General features: G+C 39.7%; 1 protein-coding gene across 1 annotated transcript in view; it reads left to right on the forward strand.

Moving 5' to 3' along the window:
* Positions 1-18815, forward strand: part of APC (APC regulator of Wnt signaling pathway) — a 223011-nt gene that overhangs the window by 14164 nt on the left and 190032 nt on the right. The window contains exon 2 of the mRNA XM_039848445.1: positions 15973-16111. The gene's annotated coding sequence lies outside the window, so the exon portion shown is untranslated. The remainder of the gene's footprint in view (positions 1-15972; positions 16112-18815) is intronic.

Genomic DNA, 18815 nt, shown 5'->3' on the forward strand with positions numbered 1-18815 from the left:
CCTTCCTATAGGCTAAAAATTAAAAAACTATAAAAGTAATTCTCAGAGAGTATGAGATGTGTAGATCTATCCATTCCTATCCATTCTTTGTTAGATCATTTCCTGAATAGTTTGTGTTTACAGTTACTGTAAATGAGATTTTTAAAATTGTATTTCAAACGGGTATCAGTATATAGAAAGCCATTAACTTTCTCATTACATTCGTAATACCCACTTTACTGAATTGTCTTACTTTTTCTAATGACACAGCAACTCATTGTCATGGAATTTCTAAATATAGAATCAAATCTTCTGCAACTACTTATTACTTTAGGCCTTTATTTCCTTTTCTTGTCTTTGCATTGATTAATACTTACATAGGACAATGTGAACTAAGAGTACTTAATGGGCATCTTTGTCTTATTCCCAAATTTAACAGTTTTTTGTCTCACCATTAAGCATGATGCGGACCTTTTATCTATATCTTAAATACGTTAAGAAAGTATTCCTATTTTATTAAGAATAGCTTAAAATTATAATGAATATGTTACATTTTATCAAATTCTTTTTTAGCACCAGTGGAGATGACTAAATGGTTTTACTCCGCTGAGAAATATGGGGAATTACATTACCAGCTTTCCTAGTATAGAACTACCTTTGCCTTCCCGGAAGGAAGTCTATTCTTTTAAAGTTCTGCTGGATTCTGCTTACCAACATTTCATCTAAGATGCCTGTGCTCATCTGTGGTCTGTAATTCTCTTCCGTTGTGATGTCTTTGACAGGTTTTGTCATCAACTGACTTAAACTTTTAAAATTTCTAAACCACCATGGCCCTGACTAAGTCTGGCCCCCACTCTTCTCCAATGACCAGTTTTGTCTCCTGAAGGAGACCCCCTATTCTTTATATCCTCCACCCCAGAGTATGCTCTGTGCCCCTTGTCCAGCAACAGCTTTTATCTCCCTTCCTGTAGTCCAGTTTCTTTTTCTTTTAAAGATATTTTTATTAACATTTAGCTAACATACAATATTATATTAGTTTCAGGTGTACACCATAGTTATTCAACATTTATATACCTAAAGAAGTGATCACCTTGATAAGTCTGGTACCCATCTGACACCATACAACATTATTACATTATTAGTGACCATATTCCCTGTGCCGTACATTTGCAATTCAGTTTCTTGATCCTGGTGGCTGAAAATCCCATGTTTCCTCCAGAGTGCCTCCCAAACGACCTAGGAGACTTCAAAGAAACTAGAACCTTCTGTGACAGCCCAGGATAGCTGAGGTGTGAATGTAGATCTGATTCACTTAGCCTAACCCTTTTCTCCTACTTAGAAGAAGTACCAGACCTGAGGTTCTTGCATTTAATCACCAGTCTGCAGCATTTGTTACTGTCCTGTGTATTAAGTGTGACTCTACCAGGCCAGCATGGTGATGTCTCTTCTTCCCTCTTTGTCCAATTCTTATCCTCTTCACTTTTTTCTTCCTTTTCTCTCTCTCTCTTTTCTAGTTCTTTCCTCTTGCTAACAGCAGAGGCGTGCATACTTTAGATTGCAAGAGCAAGAGACATTCTGGTCTATCTTCATTTAGCTCATATCCTGGATTCTAGCTTTTCACAGACATTCTTATTGTAACAAAACCAAGACCATTGCACAGTGTCTCCAAGCACCCCAAATGAACCATACAGGCAATGAAACAAATGATTTCATTTTTTACACCACTTTTCACATAAATGAAACCACTATTGGAATTCAATAGAGCTGGGTAGAAGAGATCTTTGTACCAAATATTTCATTTCCTCATCAGGATTCTCTTAAGCTTACCTGTGAGCCCAAGAATGTTCTTGACCCAGTGGATATTTGTGATGATGTGGTCCAAAGAAAGAAAGCTCCAGGGCTTGACCACATATTAAAATGGGCAAATTAAAAATCTCATGCCCCAAAGATGAGAACCAGAATTTCCCTTCCCTAGAAATCTTACTATCAAGAGGAAGCATGAACATGGCCTTGTGGAGGCTAATTCTTTCCAAGTCATACAAAACTGTGCCGTACATTTCCTGGGTCTTTGTTCCCAACTCTCTGAAGTCTATCAGCCTAGATAAGTTTGAGGTAGTATTACAACCAAAGAAAGAAAATAGCTAATGACAGGAACATGGCCCTCACAGTAACAAACATGAACAGGTGGTTGAGCAGCAGGTTCTTGAATACTGTGCCACAACAAGAGAGGGAAGAGAAAAGATGCAACATTTGCACTTGCAAAAATATCCTTTCTTTAATAACAACTTTACACTGTAAATGCAAATGATATGTTAAACTCGGTGGGGGGATGGCATGATAGTGCCACAGTTATTTGGTAGGACAATAAAACAATGTTAGCAGGAGCCCTGCTGGGCACTTGTGTGGTGCTTAATGTTTTCAAAGGCTCTGACAGGCAGCAGTTCATTGTAAGGCTTTTCATTAGCTTTCTCTGGCCTGACAGTGCTTTAGAAGCATGTAAATTCTTTTCTGCACATATACCTTAATGCAGCAGCTAGCTTGGTCTGTACACTCAACTGACAGTGTTTAAAGGTGCCATAACCATGTAGGAAGTCAAATTATGGACTAGTTAGCAGCCTAGAGATTAGTAGTACTTGGCTTGAGACTCTAACCTCTAGTTATGGAAAATAAATATGATTAATTTCACTTCCTGGTTTTCACTTTTCTGTACCAACATACTCCATTAACGAAGCCCTAGAGAACACAGTCTCATTAGATTTTAGAAATGCACATGCACCAACTTTATCAATAATAAAAACTTCATGGGCCCCAAAACATTTTTATCTATGTCCCCTCCCCAACAAAATTTACTATCCAAATTTACTACTGACCAAATATGTGAAAGCCATCTATCTCATAAATGACTTATTATACATTTTTGTTGGTTCAAGTTATGTATTTTTTGAGGATGATACCCCGAACTCCCTTGCATTATTTTTCATAGTTTATTGCGGTCTTCTTTCTCTAGATTGTGACAAGATTCTTTGCTTGACCAAACTTCAGTCAAGCTCCTGGATTTTTCCTAGGCCCATCCATGCACTTCCTTGTAAAGTCTAGTTTTTGCAAGAACCCGGCGCGGTCCGTTCGGCAAGAGTCACTCATCGTCTATGTCTGATCGCTCTCACTAACTAAGCAGGTTCCTGGTCCGCCACTGCCCTCCAGGTGATGGCCTGTCTTCAGCAAAGATCCTGTTAGGTTGGTTAAGAATCCCCCTCACTCCTGATGTTTTCCCTTAGTAGTTTTCCACCCACTGATCCCCACTCCACTCCTTGGCTATAAATTCCCACAGGTCCATGCTGCATTCAAATTAAGCCCAGTTAAGTACTGAGGTCTCTTTTCTCCTATGGTAATCGTCCTGAATATAGTCAGTTTTTACTGCTTTACCTACTGTCTAGCTCTGGTTTTCTTTAACAGTTAAATAACTGCAGTCATAATGTTTATCGTTCAGTTCTAGGACGATTGCTCCCATTAAAAACAAATGCCTATGGACAAGTTAGAAGAAACAGACTTTCAACTTTATTCTGAAAAACAGCATAATAATATAAATATTTAAATTATGTACTTCAGTCCACACACAGCATTACTGAAGCTGCGCTACATACAAAGCATGTGCCAGGCATAGGGCTACTATGATGGATACAACATGATTCCTGCCTTTAAAAATCTCACTGTCTATCTGGGTGAGGGAAAATGTATATGTGGAATGAAGTATAATAGTACTTAAAATAGAGATGTGAGATGGATGGATGGATAAATGGAGAGGGAGGGAGGGAGGAAGGAAAAGGGAAGGAAGGAAAGAAGGAAAAACAAAGGAGAAAACCATTTATACACTTGGGATCGTGGAGTGATCAGAGAAAGCTAGAGAAAAGAGATGGCATTGTAACTTAACTATGAAGATTAAGTAAGCAGTCACCATGTGGACATGGAGAAAGGTAGTTCTAGGCAGAGGGCAAGAGGCACCACAAAAGCAAAGGTAGAGAAATAAGAAGACACATGTCACTGCTCCCTAGTCCTCCTGGAACCCAGAGATTTGAGCACAGAATGAAGTCAAAGCTCAATAAGCATTTGCCAGATTCACAAATGCATGCATGAATGAGGGAATCCATGGGAGAAACAGAAGCCATTGATCTCCAAATCAGACAGTCCTGATCTAGCTAAAGGGTGACATCTGACCGAAGGCCATGGCTGGACTAGTGAGTTTGTAAAAGGCAGGTGATAGATCTTAGAACTCCAACTGCATTTCTCACCAGGATGAAGCTTTTGTCCATGAAAAATATTTTCAGCAGAAAAATATCAGAACTGGAAGGGACAGTAGAGAGCTTGTAATTCAGTCCTGAGATGTTACAACGATGGGCTCAACTCCAGATTCTGTGTCCAGCGGTGGTCCCCTCCACAGTCAATGCTGAGTGACCTAACACATCCAAGGCCTCAGGCCCTTCTGAAGGAAGGAAGAAACAGAGGGGAAAAGGAAAGGGTAAATAGGAAGAAAAGCCATTAACCAGGCAGAGTGGCTAGCCCGTGAACCCCAGCTTGAGATTTGGCTGGCATTGGGTTTATTCCTCAGAGTCCTGCTAGAAGGGAAACTCTCTTGAGCCCAGTTCCCATCAGAGCAAAGGAATGGCTTTTCACAGCCTACTACACAGAAACAAGCCTGCCTTCAGTCCCTCTTGGGAAGGAAAGGCTTTTGTGATACTTCAGCAGTGTTGTTGGTCCTTCCCACCCCCACTGCACTGGGGCAATTGGTTGCAAGTTTCCAACCCAGCCCTTCGAACTTTTATGGGAAATTCCGAGAGACTAATTAGTCTAGCTACAAAGTCTTTGGCAGCTCAGTTCTGAAACTCTCCTTTGAATTCTAAAGGAAGCAGCAAGGGCATCTGGGCCTCTGCTTCTGGGCTGTCGACAGCCTTGACCCAGAGACCTGGGTGGGATGGGTTTCCCCACCTGAACAAAACTGACCCTTGATGTCTTTACCCCTGCGTCCTCCCACACCAGGTGTCCTAAATTAAATAGTCTTCCTATAGAAGAGGAAGTTTTAACCCAGTGGTTCTTAAACTTTAGCATGTATCAGAACCACGTGTAGGGGTTGCTGAAGACAGATTGCTGGGTTCATCCCCAATTTCTGATTGAGTAGGTTCAAGATAAAGCCTAAATTCACATTTCCAACAAAGTCCCTGATGATGTCAATGCTTGTGTGACATGGCCCACGCTTTGAGAACCATTAAATCAGGAACTAGATCTTGTTTTGTTTTGTTTTTTGTTTTGTTTTGTTTTGTTTCTCCCCGCAACCAAGTTCTTTTCTGCCCACCTGTACCTCAGAATTGCCAGGAATTCCTAAATCATGAATCAGACCTTGTTTTTTTTCTGCAAACAAGTTTTTCTCTGCTCTCTCATACCTCAAAATTGACCTCTGTTCTTCTCTTTGGGAACATCATTTCATTGATTAATTACTACTCAATGTACTTATGATTACAACAGTTTTGTTCCTGGCATCATGAGACATTCCTAATTTTATTTCCTGCCCCTCTTATTTAGATCAGAATCTCATTTATAATCTCCAGGCCCAAATACACGTATATAGAAACAATAGAACAATACAGCCCAGAGAACAAAGCCAGTGTTCTTTCTTAAGAAAGAGGAGCTTTAGTTGAAAGCTTATGTAAGCTTTAGATAGAAAATGGAGTTGCCTGCACATGGAGTGATGATAATAGGCTCTGCTAGTGAGGAAATTTTCTCCCTGAACAAGGTTAGGGATTGCCAGAATTAATTAAGAATAAAGGTAAGTGAATCTTTTCCTCTGTTGAACAGAGTCTATTCTGTGCTTGCACCCGTAATACCAGACAAGATGTAGTGTGAGTTTCTCCACAGGTGCACTGAGCCCACCTGCAAGAGACGCCAGGGCAAGGTCATTACACTAGTAGAAGGGTTGGGTAATCCACAAACTCCCACTCTTACTGATTTTTCACACATTGGATTACTTCTAAAGAGGAAAGATAGCTCCATGGGCAATATTTCCGAGCTCGCAAGAGGATACAATTAGAAGCCATTTTTGGAGGTGGCCATCTGGAACCCCAAGATGGAGGGTTTGGGGTGGAGATAGAGAGGGATGTAGTCCATCCTGGATGTTACCAGATACCAAAAGCTACAGTTATTTGCAGGTAGCATGGGGCTGGAGGTAGGGCAACAGAACGGGTGCTAGAGGGTTGTGAATTGTGGATTGAACATGGGAGAGAATGTCTCCAAGAGAGAAATAACAGAGAGTTGTGAAGAGGTGTGATGAGTAGACATGAATATTTGCAGAAATTATTCAGCCCACTAGGGTATGAGGTAGAGGATGAGGGAGATGCTGTCAGTGACAATGAAAGTGGCTGTGGACTAGGTGGGTGAAACATGGGACATGTTGAACAAACTCATTAGGTTACCACCTAAGCTCCACCATTCTGGGTACCACCCATTCTATGGGTTGAAATCTGTCACCCCAAGCTTGAGCATTCTCTAAGACTCTGCTGGAGTGGCTAACAGCCATGACATTTTGTTACAAACTATACTACTCCTCCTTTCCACAATAAGTTTCTTGATGCTGGGCTTATACAAAAATGACTAAAATAAAATCGCTAAAGAGAAAAAGTGAAAGTGTAACAGTTTCCAACTCTGAAGTCAGTATTGGTTAGTCTCCATCTTTTATTTGTGCCTTTGTTCTTTGTGTAGGTTTATCACCTCACATCTAACTCTATTCTGTTAGTTTCTTACCATGTTTTTGTAGAAATCTAGACTTCAGCCTAGAAGGCAAACTTCCTCAAGGCAGAAACTCTGATTGCTTTGTTCACAACCATAGACCCAATGCCTGGTGCCTGCCTGACATAGTATATGCTCAATAAGCGTTTGTTGAATGAATAAAGAGAAATAGGAGGTATAGGGCAGAAATCTGGAAAAGAGGGGAAGTTTCTGAACAGTGAATATGGCCTGAAGTTCCCTTAACTAGTGCCACCTGGAATTCTATAGGAATTGCTTAAATAAATAAATGAGAAAGAAATCACACATTTCTCATTTGTAAAATAGTAATAATTATGCCTTTCTTGCAGAGATATTGTGGGAATTAGAGAAATGTATGTAAGATACTCAGCTCTGCATCTGATGCAAAGTAGGAGCTCAGTAAGTTATAACCATTATTGTTATTATTGGCTTGCTCATTCCATATTTTTCATCATTCTGCTGGGTTATTTGTTGGTTTTGTGTGTGTTTTAACTTTAGCTGAGGATATCCTAAGAAAATTAAGCTTTTGTTAATCCATGGTTTGCAATTTGGTATTTTTAAACTCAGCAATATACTGTATCATTCATGTTATCTCTTTTCTCAACTGAAAAGATGGCCAGAAGCAAATAATCACTACATATAGCTTGCACAATTTCCAACAAGTGCACAAATACTCTGATAATGCATTTAGCATGCAAGTCAATTGTACATTGGGTTTTCCAAGCAGACTCAACCTTCTGTATGAAGAGGATTATATTTGCCATCTACTCTCTCTTGCTGTACTGTAGTGAGGATTAATGAGTTGCTATGTGTTAAGTACTTTGAGCTACAGGGGAAAAAAGGCGTCATAGAAACACAAAGAAGTATTAAATGCCAAATTGCTTTAACTCAATGGCATGTTGGAAAATCATAAGAAAATAGTATATCGTGATTACCACAAATAATTTAGCTCTCTTATGGTTTTTCATGCATATGTGAACTAGTATACAAAATAGAGAACAATTCTAAAATTTATGAATTTGCTCCTGTTTAAACTTTAAACATCTCAAAGCTAATTAGTTCTTTGGTTTTCATAAGTTCTAATGAAAACTTCATACATATGTTGGGTCCTTATAGCACAAAGTAAAGCTTCATCGAATATTTTATGGGATTGCTTTTATGATCAAAGCAAAATGCCTTAATTAAGTAAGTAATTAGCCTTGAGACAGAAGTCCAACTGGTGAATTTAAGTGTTCCTCCCAGTGACAGAACCAATAGCCATTCCATAAGCAGTTAGATGTTATAGTTATATGATCACAGGAGTTACACATTATCCTCTGAAATGCACAATGATAAAAATAAAAACCCTAAGGTAAAGTAATGAACTTGAATACAAGGTCACAGAATGACTATTAGACTAGGACCCAGGAAACCTGGGTTTTAGTTCAGGCTGCCACTCATAACCTGTATTACTTAGGATAAAGTACCTTATCTTCCTGGGCCTCTGTTTCCTCAATTATAAATTTGGAAAGCCGGGCTACATGATTTGTAAAGTCCCTTCCAGTAGTTACAGTTTTCAAGCCTGTGTTGAAGAATTCCTCCCTTTCAGTTCTTATTTTGGAAGCCACTTGCTTCCTAGCACTGTGCCTGTCAAATAGCATTGCTGCCAGCAACTTATAAGGTAAGTCTGTCGGTGCAGGAGAGAGGCATCTGCCTGATCTAGTTTTGTTTACAGTGGCAGCATTTCAGCACATCCTCTGTGCTTTCAGCAGGAAGCAGCCAGGCAGCAAAATTGCTCTAGCATGAAACAAATCCAGCTGCAGGGCATCTTCAAAATGCTCCCTATGTGTTTTTCGATTTAGCCTACTATTAAAATTTAAAAATACAATTTAGAGCTGCAGTGTACCATCTTCTGTTACAAAATGAATCCACGTTTCTCATTACTGGATTTGGGATACAGGGGAAGGAAGGGGAATATTCAGAGAAAGAAGATATTTTAGAATGTGGAAGATGATTTGCCTTCAATCCCTCCTGTCCAAGCACTCATCACCTGTGCCTCATTCAAGGACTTCAGCCCATTCTTCCCATAACCCAGCCAATTCACAGCTGCAGGTTAAAGAGAGGATTGGAGCAGGGCCAGCCTAATCTGCAGATGGAATGGGTGGTTTAGGCGAGAGGTGTGATCTGAGAAGCTGAGGGTTGGGATTGCCAGGAAGGGTGGAAGTGGTAGACAGAGAGGACATTGGAACAGGAGGAGCAGAGCAACAAGCCATGGAGAAAGGAAGAGCCCGGTACGTTTGGATGATGCAACTTAGTTTTTAGTAGCTTTGTGTTTAATGAAAGGAAAGCAAAAGATAAGATGGAGAGAGAGGCATGGCCGGTCATGTAATGTAAAGTCTTGTAGGACTGTGTCATGCTGCCCAGACCCCCATTCCAGGACCAAAGGACTTATTCTATAGCTACTACTTGGCCAAAGTCACACCCCCTTCCCTAGGAACTACCCACACCCAATAACTTGTGGATGTTGGGGGTTGGGCAGATATAAAGCTTCCCAAGAGCACTCCCTAATACGTTTTCTGGTGCTAATCTGTGACTCAGATTTTGCTTCTCAGGGAGCCCAGCCTGCAACATTATGCTAGAGAGATTGATGGTACCCTGTTGGCAATGGTGAGCCCCTGAAAAGTGGTAAACAGAGGTTAACCCTGGTTAGATTTTGCAATTTTAAAAGATTGCTCTGTGGCAGTATGTAGAGGATGTATTAAAGTAGGCAGACACAGAGGAATAGTGTCATGTAGGAAATGACCTTGATGCATTGTATCTTCCCACTACACAACTCTCCCACAGAACAGAAAAGCTCACACCACAAATTGAGATACTCAAACCACGCAGTTCATTAAATCAGTCCAAAACACATGGTGAAAAGCAAGGAGAAAGAAACTGAGTATATTAACACAGTTAAGATAGTGTGCAAGCAGGTGAAAGGACCACGCTAGCTCAGTTGTGTTCATATGTCCTCTTTCCCCACCCTTCTCACATCAGCCTTCCCTGCTGATGGTGTGGTTCTGACAGCCAGAGCTGACGTTTGAGCAAGAGGCAACAGAGAAAGGGTACCCGAGACCAAAGACACTCTTGATCTACTGAAGGGGATCTACTACAGGGCAAGTACACCTGCCACAGTTGTAGGTTTTCAAATAGCCCACTGAACAGCTACAAGTTTTATCTGCAGTTCTTGGGCAGAGCGCATGTGAGGCCAGAAGAGTATCATAAACATACCGGGTGTTACCATGTGGTGACTGATTAGGGGTGACATATCACTGTCAGCTCAGTGAAAGCAGTCATCCCTCTCTATTTGTAAGCACCTCTCTTGTTTCTTATATCGTATTTTCTATTCTCTGTATTCTCTGCATGTCTCACAGGTTAATAACTTATTATCTATTTTTAACACATCCTATGAATTCTACCAAGTCTTACATGCTACGTGTTTCATGATTTCCTGTATTTAACACGTGCTGTGAGTTTCGCTGATATCTCATCAGCTCTTCATTTACTTACTGTCAGTGCTTTATACTTCCTAAGAGTTACATCTGTCCTGTTTGTCTCATATAGCAAAATTGAATATTCTCAAATAATACAACAAAATCACATTATAAGTATAAACCATTTTAGAGGTTTTTTTTGCAAGAACGGAGGCTACAGATGATATAATTCTGAACTAGGGAGGTGGCTGCGGAGGTCCAAGAGCAATTCCGTGAAGAGAAATGAGCAGAAACGATGATCGATTAGATGTAATAGGTGAAAAGATAGACACTGTTGATTGGCCGATCCGACGTCTAGTCCATCCTCCTTCTCCCTCCTAGTGTAGAGGCTAGAAAACTTAAATACTCATTAGTAGCCTCTCTTGTCCTGTCCCTAGGGGTGACCACAAATCACGGTTCTAGCCAATGAGATAAATATGGAAGTCTGCCCTGGGGAATTCTATGAAAGCAGTTGCTTCTCTTAATAATAATAAAAAAGGGACAGATATAGCTGGAGCCATCCCTCCCATCTTCTTCCTGCCTTAAACAAGAAAGTGATGCTTAGAGCTGTGACAATCATCATGTTACCTACTGTGATGTGAGAAGCCACTATGCTAAGAATGGCAGAGTGAAAACGTAGAAAAAGTCTGGGAGTCTATGACATCTTTCAGCTGCTTCTTTAGCCCTGAGCTGCCAACCTGCAAACCTATTATGAGAGAAAAATGAACCCCCATTGTTAACCTACCATGAGCTGCATTTTCTGCTACATATAGCCAGACACATCCTAAATTCTCAGTGAAAAGGTGAGACGAGGCAGGATAACTTAATCGAGTGTCTATTCCTTGATGTAAAAGGAACTGTGAAGTACAGCCTTTATTTTGAGTGACCATATGCCCAACTAAAAATTGAAAGATCTCTTCCTAATATAAGAAGACAACTAGGAGGATTTTCCAGGGGAGGATCCAAGCTGCTAGTACTCAATAGTGCGAAATCAAGTTTCCTATGCTCCCTGGTTCTCCAGCATCCCACAGTTGCAAACAAATTTAGACTGATTAAGCTAGAATCTTGGAGATGGCAGAGCCCAGGCTCAACCTTTTTAAAAGCTCCTTGGTTGATTCTAATGAGTAGCCAGGGTTGAGAACCTTTGCTTTTAATGAATAGATCTCTGTTGGAAAAACATTCATTTTCATACCCTTCCTCCTTCTAAGCTTTACATACTGTTGAACTTAGTTATCTGGATCTCTGAGCAGAGGTGGAAAATACCAGACATTAGAAACTTATGTGTATCTGCTTAAAATAATACTATGAACCTTGAATGCAAAGTACAGACCTATGCCTTCTAGAATATTAAGATAAAGTTTGTTGCGTGGCATATTACCATTCTGCTACATTTTTCTGTCAGCTGTTTCAAGTGTCACCAATACTCCCACCTGCATATCAAAGAGAGATAATACCAATGTTCTTCTGTCTGGAAATTCTTCTACAGTCTAGAATCCTTTTTTTAACTTGAAACTACCCCTCCCCTTTTTTACATTTCAGAGTGGAAAATGTTTCTGGTCATGCTTTTATCAAAGGCCTTTTCTGGTGACTCAATTCAGCCTTACATTTGTAATAGTTATAATATATCTGGCCACAAAACTTAGGTATACAAAAGTATAAAATCCTATATTTTCCATAACTGACTCTAATTTCTAACCTGAGTCCCCATTATATTTGATGGCAGAACTGAAACAAGTCAATTCCAGGTAAACTCAGTCCGTTCAGGGTTTTTTGCCCTCCCCACTCTGCTTCAGGGAGTTTGGAGACTGATAGAACATCTGGACCTGGAGGGAGCTCATCTGGTCCTTGGATGTCATCTGTCCATGCTGGCATCCACTGCTCTGTCTTGTCCCTAAGAGTCACCAATCATCGGCCTCTCTCTCTGCTGGTATCCATGGAGGGAACTGAGTTCCCATCTGGCCTGTGATATAAAAACAGTGCTAACATCTGCTCTTGGGCCCCTGTTTCCCAATACAAAGCATCTCTTAATCTGCCAGGCTCCTTGAGGTAGTCCTGTACCTATCTCACACCAGCGTAGATGCACTGCTGTCCACTCCAGGTAGTGGGAGACTCAGGACTGACCTGCAATGCTGAGATTTCTTACCCCCTGACTCACACAAAAGGAAAGGGCAAGACAATCTCAGATCTTTGTCACTTTCCTGGAACTCCCCGAGAAGACAAGGCAGAACTTCTTGGTCCTTGAGCCTCCATTCCCATCAGCCCAGAAAGGAGCAGCCTAGGGCTGCCCATTAGTGACACGTAGCAGCCTTCCCCGTCTTCTCCCTCATTCCCAGCCCACAGGATCTTCATCTACCAGAGTAAAGAGGAAAAATGCTGGCTCAATGAGTGGGGACAGAGTAGAGGCCAAAAACATTAATCTTTTAACATATCTTCATTAATTTTAATTAAATTTATTAATACATGAAATGTAATTAAAATGTATAATACTTCAAAAATATTATTCTACCACACCTCCTTGTTAATTTGGGAAGTATTCCTCTAATTCTCTCATTATCAAGAAAAAGTACATTAAAAACCAGACACAATGAAACAGTTTTTTTTTAATTCTCATAGTAATATTAATGCTCAATTTTTCTCTTATATCACCTTTTCTACATTTTTCAAATTTCTACTGTGAACTTTTTTGCCTTATGTTTCTATAATAAAAACATGGAAAATTTCCAACTAAACCTCTGCGGGAAAAAAAAAAGACGTAAAAGGAAAAGCCTGATAAATCCGATCACATAACAATGTAAAACTTAAATAAGATGAAAAAAACCTCCATAAACAAAATAAAAAGACAAGTGACAGACTAAAAGAAAACATTGCACACATGTAACAAGAAATTTATGAAAAAGATGAATATAGGCAAACCATAAAAACAATTAAAAATAAAAACAAATGGCCAAAAACATAAGTACCCTCACTCAATTACAATAATGCAAAACAAAACTGAGATATCATTTTTACTTAGATTTGCAAAGCGAAAAAAATGTATAAAATTTAGTAATTGATTAGAGTATAGGAACAGATATCACTATTTTTTAGAATAAATTTGAGGAACTCTTTTTGGAGAAATTTGGCAAATTGATCAAAATTTTAAATATATTTTTAGGAATCCCTTGCAAAAGTATACCAATTGAATAAGGACATGGACAAGGATATAAACAAAGATATAGCACATAGATCTAATCAAGTACCATGTAACTGTTTAAAACAAACATGATGTGTCCTATTCCAATAAGGAAAATTCTCCAAGATATATTATTAACTGAAAAAACAATGTAGAAGATTAGGTGAATAGGATAATACCTTTTCATGTAAATGAAAAAACTATATTTTATAAATATCAGTGCTTATGTAGTCACAGAAAATGTTTTGGGGGAGTAAACAGAATTGTTAAAGAAATTCTCTACAATTTGAATATTCTCAGTTCATGTTTAATGTTTATTGTTTAATGTCAACATGTTTATCTACCTGTGAATAACAGATAAGTATGTTTTCTTATAGAATTTCTGTTTAAAAAAATGAGCATTCAGTTAAAAAAGCATAATACGTAGAACTGTATCAAGTCCATCTGTTCCTCTGATCATTGGTTCTTAAAGAATGTAATAAACATTAAAGCCCTGAACTGTCCAATGCAGCAGCTACTAACCACGTAGGGCTATTGAGCACTTGAAATATAACTCGTCCCAATTGCAATGCGCTGTATGTGTATAACACACATCAGATTTTGAAGACTTATTACAATGAAAAGAATGTAATGATCTCTTAGTAGGTTTTTTTTTTATTTATTATATCTTGAAATAACATTTGGATATATTTGATAAATAAAATTAATTTTACCTACTTTTTACTTTTTAAAATGTGGTTACTGAAAAATTACAAAATTTTGAAAATTTGAAAATTACGAATGTCAGCATTATGTTCATAAAATTTCTGTTGGACAGCCAATTATGGATTTTCTCTCCACATGCTCAAGATGTTTGCGGTTTCAGGGTGTTCACCACCCTTGAGTCAATCCATATACCCCAAGTTAGACACCCCACTTCAACTGCAGGTTAGGCAAAACCAGCAGAAAACTGTATGTTTGGACCAGTCTAGATTGGGTCACCGTATTAATGTGTTTCCTGAGCTGCACTTTAGTGGATGCTGTCAGTCTTGGTTTAGTTAGGGTCACTGTTGTCACTAATCCTTTGGAGCTTGTTTTTTAGCTAATCAATGGATATTTCGATGACTTCTATCACAGAATCTTCACAAAGGACCTTTATAAGGAAGGCAGTAGCAATTAGAATTGGGCTTTTACTGACTCGTTTGTTACTATAATAGCCAATATTTATTGAGCCCTTCTATACACCAAGTGCAGTTTCAAGTTCTTTGAATCTATTAATTACTTTACTTAATCCTCACAACAACTTGGCGAGGTAAGTACCTTGGTTGACCCACTTTACAAATGAGGAAATTGAGAGTGGTGCTCATACTGACTGTATTGTATATCATAACATTTGTTTTCTTTATTCTTTATTAAAACCTCCTAATTAAATCCTCTTCCCATATTCTATATATCCAAGTAAGTTGCCACCCAGCCTTTCAGAAGAATACACTGTATGCACCTCCTCAGATTCTCAGGCCTTGTCTGTCTCCTGGATCTAGGCTGCTTGCTCTGCCTTCATCACCACTGTGGCATTGCCTCTGTGCAGACCTCAACCTGAGGCCCACACCTCATGTCTCTCCTCCTCTCACCATTTCTGAACTCAAATGAAGTGCCAAAAGGACCAAGTGATACAATCAGGAGTAGTGGGGAGTTAATTCTCTGTAAGGTGACCTTTAACAAATGGGTGACAGGACACAGGAGGAAGACAACAGATACATATTCTCTGTTCTGTGTCCAATGGATCATTCCAAGGAACAGATATTCTGAACAGACTCTGAAAACATCCCTTATGCTCAAGCAATCCCCTGGATGTTTTCAAATTGTGCGAATTAGCTGGCTTGGCATTTGTTGATATACCCAATATCTGTCAGTGGTTGGTTTTGGATAACTTCCGGACAAGGTAGGTCATTTCAGCTGAAGGCAACTCTCCAGAGAAGGGGGCAGCTGTGAGCCATTAGCAGCCAACACCCACAGCAGCTGGGGAAAGGGTGCTCTGACCTTGCTTGTGGTGGGATAGACCGACAGAACAGTGTCCACCACAGGAGATGAAAACAAGTGTTTCATTTTGGACATGGTACGTTTGAGACAAATTTAAGATATCCAGAGTCAAGTAAGCAATTGGAAAATCTATGACTCAGAAAAGGGGTCTGAACTAGACATATAAATTTGGTAGTGGTCAGTATATAGATGATATTTCTGAAATAATGTGGTTATCTCTGTTCTGATATAGAATGAGCTCTAGCATATATAGTAAAGTTTAAAAAATGCAAGCTGCAGAATAGTGTTTATAATACTGCTCTTCGTGTTAAAAAGATAAGAACACATACACTCCCACATATACATGTATATATACATACATTTGCATTTACAAAGGGAACACTGGAAGAATACAGTAGGAACTAATAAAAGTGCTTACCTGAGGCGTGAGACTTCTTTAGGCATTTTTTATATCATTTCAATTTTTTAAGTTATTCCCTATTGTAAAAATAAAAACAAGTTAAAAATTTTTTTTTAAAGAAAGAAAGCCATGTGGAGAGTTGAGATCGTCTATGAAGAAAGGAAAGAAACAAGAAAAGAGCCCAGATCCAAAGCCTAAAGATCAGCATTGGTAGTGGAGGCGGGACCCAGAAAAGGCGCAAGAAGCAGCAGGTGAGAGGTAAGAGGAGGAGTGGTGCTGGGGTTCCGTTCACGGAAGCAGTGGTGTGTGAGCCCTTGTAAAACCCTTGGGAGCGCGATTCAGCCGTGACGGGGGTATATACACGGTGGGAAAACGGAAAAGTTACAAATCCGGGCTTTTCCCCACTAAGATCCAGTTTGCCGGCACAACACTGCATGAGGTCAGGAGAAGGAAAGTATTCAACAGCGTGAAACGCCACTGAGAGGCCAAATGAGACAAGGACAGAAAAATGTCTGTCTTTTGCAGAGTTATCAATACGGAGGTCATTGGTGATTCAACAAGAGCAGTTTCCATGGAGAGGTTGGCATGGAAGCCTGAACTGGAGAGAAGGAGTGAGAGGTGAAAAAGTAAAGACACCATAGAGACCTTTCTTCCAATGTGTTTTGCCGTGAAGGGGAGGAATGAAATCAGGAAGTTGCTGATTTGGGGGTCAAGGGAGAGGAATGTATGTGTTTTAAGATGAGTAATATTAAAAATCAGTATGTCCCCTGATAAGCTTTGGGGGGGTGGGGTGGAGGAGGGAGAGATAGAGACTGAAGAAAGAAGAAAATGACTAGAGTGTTATCCTTGAGATAGCACCCAGAGCATACATAGAAGAACATTCATTTGATAGGGAGGCCATTTCTTCCATTAGAAGAAGTTTATGACTCTCCAAGCAGCATATCTGGGCATGAGGAGATGCCCAGATACACAACGCCCTACCGTCTCCTGCCTGTGAAAGTTCATTACTAACACATTGACATTGTTCTTAAGATTGAGTGCACACATATGCCTTTTTCAGAGACGTAACCAATTAGTAAATAAATTTCTAGGCATCATCAGTATCTCAAAGGAAGCTGGAGTAGTATCTAAAAACCCAGGACTCCAGCCATGAAAAGAAGGGAACCCGCTAAAGTGTGCAAATATTCTAAGCAAATGAGTTCCCCCAAAAAAGGTTAGATGTAATTGTGTCAGGATTTCACTGTCTGCCACTTCTGGATTATACTTGAGTTAAAGTGCTAATGCTTTCTTGCTTTTAGTAGCTCAGCTAAAAGGACAATTTCTAGTGAACAGGTGGTACATTATATTGAAACATAAAAGAAAGAGACTAAAAGTGCTCCAGTGAGTGCTTTGAATGAGAAGGAGAAGGGCCTTTGGAAGATGAAAGTAATGATTACCTTAATTATTTTGAAAAGAAAAAAAATGATCTTTTCACTCAGAGGGAGGCGCTTCAGCCGTGGTCAGAGTTTTCCATCAGCTTCCAATTATTTTGTGGCTATGGAGACCAATGTCTTTGATGAGTCACACTTGAATGGGGTCCTCGCTGTGCTAACTGGGTGTTCATAGAGTTGTTAGTGAAAAGAACAAGGCCTTTGAATAAAATGCCTATAGCACCCTATCTGTGATGAATAATAATTATCAATTACTTTATTATTTTTATTATTATTTAGTCGTTCACTTCTTTAAGTTCTGCTGTTCTCTGTTATTACCTAAATGTGTTAGCATGGCATGTGACTTGCCTTCTTTCCCAGCCTGATATCAAGGTGAATTGTCCTGTGGTTAATAACTGTGACTGTTACATGAAGGATGAGTTTCCTATTTGCAACTCTGCTGGATTTTAAGATATTTCTATTTAAATGAAGGCTTCTGTCCATGAACATTATATCCACATCAGTGTCTGTTGTAACTGTATCTGATCAATTCACAGCTTCGAATAGCGTTTAAGTGCATCTCAAGAGTTTCAAACTAGTGTTTAGGACACAGCCACCTTTTTCTCAATAGCAGTATATTGTTAGGGAAGATTTCTTTCTCCCGTTTGGAAGGGTATCTTTCTTAGGACAAGCTCTGCAGAAACAAAAACTGAGATGGGGACAAGCAATGTACTAACAGAATGAGAGAGTACTCTCAGGATAAACCTGTAAGAGAGTGGGGAAGCAGAATAAGGGAAGGGAAGTAGTTAGGGTCAGCCTTAGCCTGATCTCATGGAGAACTCTAGAGCATGAATTGTACCATAGTTTGTTCTGCCTTGAGACAAAGGACTGGGCTTTTATACCACCCCCTATCGGTCAGTCATTGGTCACAGGCCACTCTCCTGTGGGGGTAGGGGAAGTCATAACCTCCTGGCTTCTCTGGACAAGGGGAGACCCATTGGCTAAGGGCTGGTGCCCTAAGAAAGGGGCAGCTGTGAGCTGCTGTTAGCAGCAAACACCCACAGTGAATTCTGGAGGTCGAGGGAAGTGGGAGCTCCAGCCTAGAAAAAGAGGATCTGGTTGGGACACCAAGGGCATCTGCCTCTGAGGACAAGTGTCAGTAGTAATTCCAATCCTAGACCATCATGCGGGAGGAGATCCAACAGGGAGTGTGAGCTTCCTTAGGCCATGCCATTTGGATCACTGCTGGCAGTCCTTGAATGTTGTCATTTGACCTCTCAGTAATGAAAATAGAACTGCCAAGTGGTACTAACTTATCCGAGAACAATTACAGGGACATTCAGCCCACAAGCTTACTGTTTCTGTTCTTCTATTTAATAGTTGTTAAATATTTTTTAGAGTACTCCAGGTAGAAAATAACATGTCAAGGGCACAATTCTTATTCTAGAAATGCTTATATTTTACAACATTTGAAGCCATTAGGAATTACCCTTATGAAATAATAAGAATGACATCATTATTATATGTGTCTAGCTGTCTCTTTGAGAAGTTAA

This window comes from Pteropus medius, unplaced genomic scaffold, assembly GCF_902729225.1.
Source record: "Pteropus medius unplaced genomic scaffold, Ma_sr-lr_union100, whole genome shotgun sequence".
In the NCBI taxonomy this organism is placed as follows: domain Eukaryota; kingdom Metazoa; phylum Chordata; class Mammalia; order Chiroptera; family Pteropodidae; genus Pteropus; species Pteropus medius.